This window comes from Candoia aspera, chromosome 8 (genome assembly GCF_035149785.1).
Source record: "Candoia aspera isolate rCanAsp1 chromosome 8, rCanAsp1.hap2, whole genome shotgun sequence".
Lineage (NCBI taxonomy): Eukaryota > Metazoa > Chordata > Lepidosauria > Squamata > Boidae > Candoia > Candoia aspera.
In genome coordinates this window covers 7,454,253-7,462,485 of record NC_086160.1, presented here as the reverse complement: position 1 = coordinate 7,462,485, position 8,233 = coordinate 7,454,253, and positions in this window count along the sequence as shown.

Here is an 8,233-nt window from a genome sequence, read left to right as displayed (position 1 = left end):
AGGAGAATACTTCCTCAGCATTGGCTGCGCCCTTGGCTGCTGTCATCCGCTGCGGGGGGGGGGGGCGATTTGGTCGGCAGCTTCCCCGCTCAATCTCCAGCCTTGGCTTTTGGGCAATCAGCTGCTCGATGCCCTTCCTTTCCACATTGGAGACACTGTCCCCTCACGTAGTGCTGATCTCTCTCCTCATCCCAGCTCTATAGCTTGGCCGGGGAGCAGTCGCAGCACTTTGGGGTGCCCTCATGGTGGCAGGTGGTCTTTCAGATCTTCTAGCTTGCATGAAGGTATGCTGAGCATGCTCAGCCTTGCCTGCCAGACAGATCCATTCGTACAATGACTCTGGGTCGTCTCTACACAACGCCCACCGTAGGATGTCCTGGTTGAGTCCCTCTTTAAACCATTCTATTAAGGTTGACTGAGACCAGTTGGGGATTTTCCCAGCTAGAGCCTTAAACTCTAGGGCGTAATCAGCTACAGACATTTGGCCCTGGGTAAGATCCTTCAGCGCCTTCTTAGCTCTTGCCTTGGCCAGAGGATCCTCAAAATGCAGCTTTAACGCCCACATGAAGTCCTCGAAATAATCAAGTGCAGGGGAGTCAGCCTCACTTAATTGAACATATCAGTCAGCCACTCGACCCTTCAACTTGGTGGCAATGGCAGTTATCTTAGCCTCTTCGGAAGGGAAGTATGCTCCAAACTGCCTCATGTAACTTTTAGCATTAGTTAGAAAGAAAGATAACTTGGTTGGATCCCCATCAAACTTGACAGAAAAGTCTCTCACCCCCACTCTGGTTGGAGTGGAATCGGCAGCTGCTTGAGTGGTTGGGCCCCAGGTTATAGTAGCTTTCCCTCTTTGGGGGCGGACACTGGTGATCAAGACCTGCGGGGTGGAGATTCATCCCGGAGCCATCTCCAGCCCTGCTCCGCCGGCGGTCCGGATGGGGGAGGTTGCATGAAGCTGGGATCTTCTCCGCGCCTCCCCTGCCCCCCCAATGACAGAGACAGGTTTCTTAGCATGTACTCCATCGATTCTATTTTGGCCTCCATCACTCTTAGCCTTTCAGGGGTTTGAGATTCCTCCCTCCCTCGCATGCTAGGCTGTCTCTCTGTTGATACCATGGTAGATTCTACGTCTGGGGTCAGCGGGAACTGATACTTCCAGGATGCCTGGGACATCCCTGGCTGGGGTTGTCCCACTTCATCCCAGGTGATCAACTCAGCGGGCGATTTGCCGGGTGCCGGTTGCTCTGATTCTCCCCATCAGATTCCTCCACCTCAGGACTGGAACTCGATTCCACCCAGAAATCTGAAGGTTCTGGGGTGAGGCTCAGTTCTCCGCTCTTGACGGTTGACTCGGGCATCAAGCTAGCCATCTCAAATCCCCCGGTCGTGAGCTTGGACTCAGCCATCGTTAACTATTTTCCCTCACAAGAAACTAATCTTGGTAGGAGCTAACAGTACAATTTTGGTGATTCTCAGCTTTATGTAATGGTTGCCTATTCTAAAACACTATCAGACTCATGAGCAGGAATTCAAAGATATCTGATTTATTAAAGAGTAGTATGCAGGATCACAGAGAAAGCTGAGAATGATAAAAGCATGCCAAATGCAAACTAAAAACCCTCAGTACAAATGAGATCCCTCCCCCCGTAGAATCTTCCCAAGTTCACAATCCCAGGTGCTCCTAACGGTTCCTGATGGTCTGCGGGAAAAGTCCTTGAGCAGAGCACATAACCCAAACACATTCCATTGAAATGAACATAGATACAGAGCTTGGTACAAGGTTTCACAGCAGCTCCCTCCGAAACAGAAACGCGCGTCAGCACCACGGCATGTGAAATGTTACGATGTATACCGTACATTGAAACAGTGAACATGACAAGTACCATCTCTCCTGCCTGCTCAGAGGCTGTCAGTGGGTTATAAAGCCTTCCTTTTCTGGCTTGAAATAAATATTAGTTCTCTAAGTCTCTGGGGATTTTTTGGCTTGTATCCTTGTCCTAATCAGGGCAGCATGACATAGCACCTTCACTGCTATTTGACTTTTTGCTTGCCTTTCTAACCTTGCAGTAGGCTGCCTATTCTGCTAATGTTACTAGAAACTCTCTATCAGTACTTATACCTGATTCTCTAAAGCCAAGACATCTTTGATGAACAGATGAAGAACAAAACCTTCACATCTAATTACCATGTTGTAAAGGATCTCCTGTAGGAAGGTGTCCTTCTGGACAGAACTACCAAATATCTCCTTTATTCATAACTCTCTTGTCATTGAGCAATGTGTGCATCACTTTTGCATTAAAAAATGTCCTAAAATAAATGAAACCTTACAAATGGTAATGAAAATAACATTTGTATCCTTCCAGTCCCATTTATTCTCTGCACAATATAATACTGTATAAACAGAGGACGCTGTCCAGATTACCATGGGCCATTCCACTCCAAAATGCATTTTCTTATGGATAATATAGACAAAAGCATTACTGAGAAAGCTGATAGTGTAATCTACAAAATTCATCCTTAGTGAGACTGGAAACTTTTGTTCTAGACAGCTGGCAGATAAGACTCTTTTATGATGTTATGTGGAAATAATTCAGTCTAATTTCATTTTTGTTGTATTCCTAATCATAGAAACACGCAGGCTTAGGACTAACAAGATGTCCAGGGAAATGGGGAAAATGGGAAAGATAATCATACGGGGATGTTGGGGAAAGAGAGAATTTGATCCAGCATTTCTTCCCTGTTCCTAACCAGCTTTATCCTACAGTTTTTCCCAGTAGATAACTATTCCAATCCTCCTTCAATGATGTCCCGGATTTTCCCCTCTTGCCTTGTTTCCACCACGCAGACATGCCCACGCCCACAAACATATATCCCAATATTTCCACTTCTGTGTCTTCACTTCCCCTATTTTCCCCTCTTTCCTCCATGTGCTGGCAGAAATGGAGATACAAAGTTGGAAACACACATCTGGAATTCTGTTGTAAGTAAAGTTTAGGGGGTTAGAGGATAATAGATTTCAGAAGACCTCCAACGATGACATGAGCATCCCTTTCTCCTCATTATTCACAGGCTGATTTCTTTATTTAATATGTGATTTTTGATATGTACTTCTCAACTGGTGGCCGAAATAGAAGAACAGGAAGGAAAGAAGGCAGGCAGGCAGGCAGGCAGGCAGGCAGGCTCAAAAGATGAGAAGGAAGAAGGGGGAAGATAGATGTAGATCTAACTATAGAATTGAGATACCATTTTATGTAGAGTTCATGAATAGCCATTCACATCACTGTTTTTACGGTAATGAAATAATAGGGAAACTTGAATATTCTGAACTTTTTTATGTTATCCAAACATTCCAGGATCACACAAAGGTCCATTTATTGTGGCATTTTGTTTTCCAGCAATGATTGGATAGATAGCTGATACCCTTACCAAGTATAATACACAGCCCCTGCACGTAAAGGATGCATATTTAACTTTAATATAAATTGCCATTATAAGATAGGCCAGGGTGGGCAGTTCCCATATCCCTATATTTGTATCCCTCAAAGCCCAGAAAATCATATCATGTTGTGATTCTTCACTGGTTTTGATTAATAAAGGAAAAAAAATATAGGGAAGCCACAGAGGACGTTTAGCATAACTTGCAATCCAGTAACAAAGAATTCACCCCCAAACCAACCTAGCTTCCCCTGCATGTCTCAGACCACCTTCTTGCATTATTGCTATGTCATTTCCAACATTCACACAGCACTGAAGAGTACTTTTTATTACTATTGTTATTATTATTTCCACAGGATAGAAATACGTTTAATAATTCAGAAGAAGAAAACTGAAGTCTTCTGGTGACATCTTTGCAACCAGAGAGATATACCATTGGCATGCCATTGTCTTCTTCCAGATGGTGGTCTCTCATCCAAGGACTAACTAGGTCTGACCCCACTTAAGTTTTCAAATTCAGCCAGGGTTAGGTAGATGCTGCCACTTAGCTAGGCAGAAGAACAGTAATGTCCTCCATGTTCTAAAGTAATGAGAGAATAAGGAAGATGACCTTGTTGGAGATATTGTGGTGGAATGTGAGGGTGACCTTGGAAGATGCGGGAAAGAGATGCTGCCTAGTGGAATGATCAGATAAAAGAGAAGGGAGCCCACAACGGAGTAACGGCCAAAGAAAGAAATTGAGGAAGGACCTGCCCTAACTACTCAGGCAGTGAATATGGAGGCTGGGAGACTTGCAAGATTGATGTCAGTGCCCCCCACCGCCCTTCTGAAATCTATTATCCTCTAAACCAGACAGGAAACAGAACTAGATGAGCTAATTCTACTTTATTGTAAGGCTACATTAACAGAATCTTGCAAGTTAATTGTTCCCAAACAGAACCTTTTTTAGGCAACAATTAATGAAAAACCACTGCAGTGGTTAAAATACTAGATTGTTGTTATTAGTTGCTGTTGAGTCATTTACTAGATTAGGAGCAATAAATCCCATATTCGTGGCAGTCCACTCTCTACCATAGAAACTCCTACCCTGACTTGGGGGCAGTCACTCCCTCCCTGGCTTGTTGTTATGGGGGGAAAACTGGAAGTGCTGTGGATGTTGCCTTGAACTTCTGGAGGAAAAGTGGGTCATCAGTCTAAGAAATAAATGATAAATAATAGTCCTGGTCTCCCCACCATGAAACAGGAGGACTTTAGGCCACTAGGAAGAGAAAGCCACTGATAATCCAGTGAAAACACACCCAGGCAGTTACATAAACAATTTTCAGATAACTTATCAGTAGAGCTTGGCTTTAAGAATGTGCAAGGGACTCTCTTAAGACTTGGGAAATCTCCCACCATACCTGTATGTTGCTGTACTTGTACAGACACAAGGAATAGGACAAGCATTAAGAGAGTCTTTTCTTGCTAATGCATTTCCAGAGCTATCCATCATTTGAAAGTCTTTTGGTTGATTACAGTGTTTAATCAGGGATATTTAAATACATTTGCATATTACCAAAAGCTTAATTAATATAGGTGCTTGCCGAGGACAGTAAGCCTCTCGTGTCTTCAATGTAATGAATGATGGCCCACATCTAATTGTCAGAAGTACAGTCTGATTTCTCCCCATCAAAATCCAAATGCAAGCTTCACTGGCTTAATCTACCAATTAATCTGATTGAAGCTTACAGCTTTGATCTGGGATAGGCTCAAGGGATCTCAGCTCTGCTGGGTGGCAGGGACAGGAGACTCAGCCACCAAGCCTGAACATCAGTGAGCAGCACTGCATTTTGGCCTGCTCAAGGCTGGTCAAAGACTGTAATAAGGATATTTGATTTGATTTTGGCCTGCTTGAAGGGATCCTGGCTATCTCCTTTCTGTGACAGAACAAGCTGCCATGGCAGAGACTGTATTTGTTTTTCTCTAAGTTCTAGGTTTCCTTCTGTCTGCCTGCCAGAAGAACAACTTTAGTCAGGTAGACATATCTGGAAATACCTGGGCCCTATTTGGCCTCAGTGGCTAGGCTTGCAAGTTGCACAGTCCTTACAGTTTTAATGCAGGTCGATTAAGGAAAGCAATTTGTGGATTCCCTGGACTTTGATTCCCCTCCCACCAAGGCAGGAGAAATAACCTCCATCGCTGTCCTTCATATGAGATGGGATTGGGATGGGCGTGTACGGTATGCTTTGAAGAACCAGTTTACCTACTGCTGAACTGCTTGACGAAAAGGTAGCTGGCACAGAGATCCATCTCTACAAAGTTTCTGAACATGGGTCTAAGGATCTTTTAAAACCCACGTCCAAAACATAGCCTGGATGAAAGGTCACAGAGTGAAGTAGTGGGAAGAAGAAAATGATTGATAATGAGTGACTTCCAACCTCAGTTCATGCTGCAAGGGAATGCCAATGCTGGTAGTGAGTATAAGTAGCTTGTGGGGGAGGCAAAATGGGATAGGAGTAAGCAAAATAAGAGATAAGAGACCATCTTGCCAAAAGGGAACCTGCCCCCCACGTGAGGTGTCAGGGGCTAGGTGTCAGCCTTTCTGGGAAACAGATCCCATGCTTTGGATATGCTGCCCCTAGAGGCACATTTGGCTCCAAGTGTTCTTTAATTCCAGCAAGCCATGAAGCCAATTTTATTTCAATAGCATCACTGTGAGTGACCACTAGTTTAGTTTAGGATTATAGCTGGGAATACTATGTTTCTTTTCTTACTTGGTCTGTATTTTCCATGCTGCGTGCGACCCAGAGTCTTGTGATACCAAAATTGGAAAACAAACAAATGAATAAAACGGTGCTCATTTTCCCCAGTAATAAAATGAGTAGAAAATACAGCCACATAAAACCCTTTTTCAGCAGAAGCAGTGGAAAACCAGCAATACAGTCATTAGTAACCAAATCAGCAGCAGAGATGGCAGAGTCCCACTCTTTTTCTCAGTTTATACATCGTTGTTTGTTTGTTTTTTGAATAGCAAGACTAGCACTTTTTCAGAAGCGTGCTAAATCCATGTTTAAGGAACAGGTATTTTGGGAGCCTGTGTAAGACTGGACAAGCGTAAAGTGCTAGTTAGGCACTCTGTGGCCCTCTGAGGAAGCTAGAAGTCCCAACTTTTCTACAGCCAAGCCAAAATGTCCAGCAACTGAAGAGGAGAAGATGTTCCTCAGGATCCTGAAGCGCCAATAAGATGTGACAGATCCTGGTTCCTCACTGGCAATGAAGCATGTTTGATTATGACCACAGCAGAAAGGAAGGAGAAAAGAGAAAACTTTATTTTAAAACTGGAACAGATAAAGATACCTTTAAGATGCCTCAGTGCATGGCTGGGGATGAGAGGAAGATATTAAGAGCATATTATATAAACATGATTATACAGCATGTTTGTGCCTAGTTATGGAGTTATGAGAATTGAACCCTAAGTCTGCTATTTAAGCCAAATGGTTTGCTGTCACTCATGGGACGGCCTGCCCTGGATCAGATTACCTCTTCAAGAAGCTCTCCTCACACCATTACTCATCATAAAACCCCTCAACCTCTGCTGCACTTCAGTATTCTCCTCACCAGCCAAACTTCCAGGCACCATCAACATGACCCCCTGATCTCTCACTACAGTAATGGAACTGCATCTGTGCAAAAGGGTAGATACTCAGGAGCAGGTAGGGTGTTGGCTGCAAGCTGGCTTGTTTGCTTTCCTTCTTCCATCTCTATCCAGCAGTGAGAAAGGGGAGCTGGGAGAAGAAGGCCATTGCTGGTTGATGGACCTGAATGATGGGGAAAACATATACTTGGTTCTCCAAGGAGACTAAATCAGGTTTTGTTGCTTGCTCCCATCTGGCCAATCTTGTCTGGACTCAGAAGGTAAGCAGAGTCTGACTTGGTTAGTATGGATAGGAGACAACTAGGAAATCCTAGGGTTGTAGGAAAATTCCAGAAAGCGACAGTGCTCAACCACTTCCATACTGTTTCCAAGAATAAGGATGTGTCTATGAAATTACCAGGAATGAAGATCATCTTGAAGGAAGAGTTGTTACTTTACCCACTAGTAACAGTGGGATTGATCTGCATTCAACTCTTGTACATTTAGATTGAGGTAAAACAGGAGAAGATAAAGGAGCCATTATTGATACATAATACATTCTCACTTATTTTACGCACAGTTACTCCTGCCAAACCAGTATGATTTTGTTTCCCTGAAAGTGGCAAAGTTTCATTATGCTGTTCATAAAACTTGACACACTTTGATTACCTCAGTGATTTATGTTTGTATTTTATATTACCTGAAACAGAAAACTATTTTGTTAACTTGCAAAATTCTGGTCAAAAACTAGAATATGTAGTGGTTTTAAGTGTTAGACTAGGATCTAGGTCCCCCTCAGCTACAGAAGTTTGTAGGAAGACTTGGGGCCAGTCCAGGCTACCCAACAGGATGGTTGCTATAGGGAAAAACTGAAGGAGCACTATCTACATTACCTTGAGTTCCTGAAGGAAAGGCTGACTCTAAATCAGGTAAATGGAGCTGGTAGAATTCCAGACATCTTCCCATCAGAAGTTAAGATCGTATCTTCAAGGGTTCCCGAGAAGAACCCTATTCAAGAAATTAAATGCAGTCAATGAGTTAATAAATAAATGACTGTAATTTAACACGTGGTTCACTTTTCCACGTGCAAATAATTTTCTATAGAAAGAGATGCCTACAAAAATGTAATGTGTCCCTTGCCTAGCCTTTCAGTCTGAATGAGAACGTTTCATGGTCCGTACG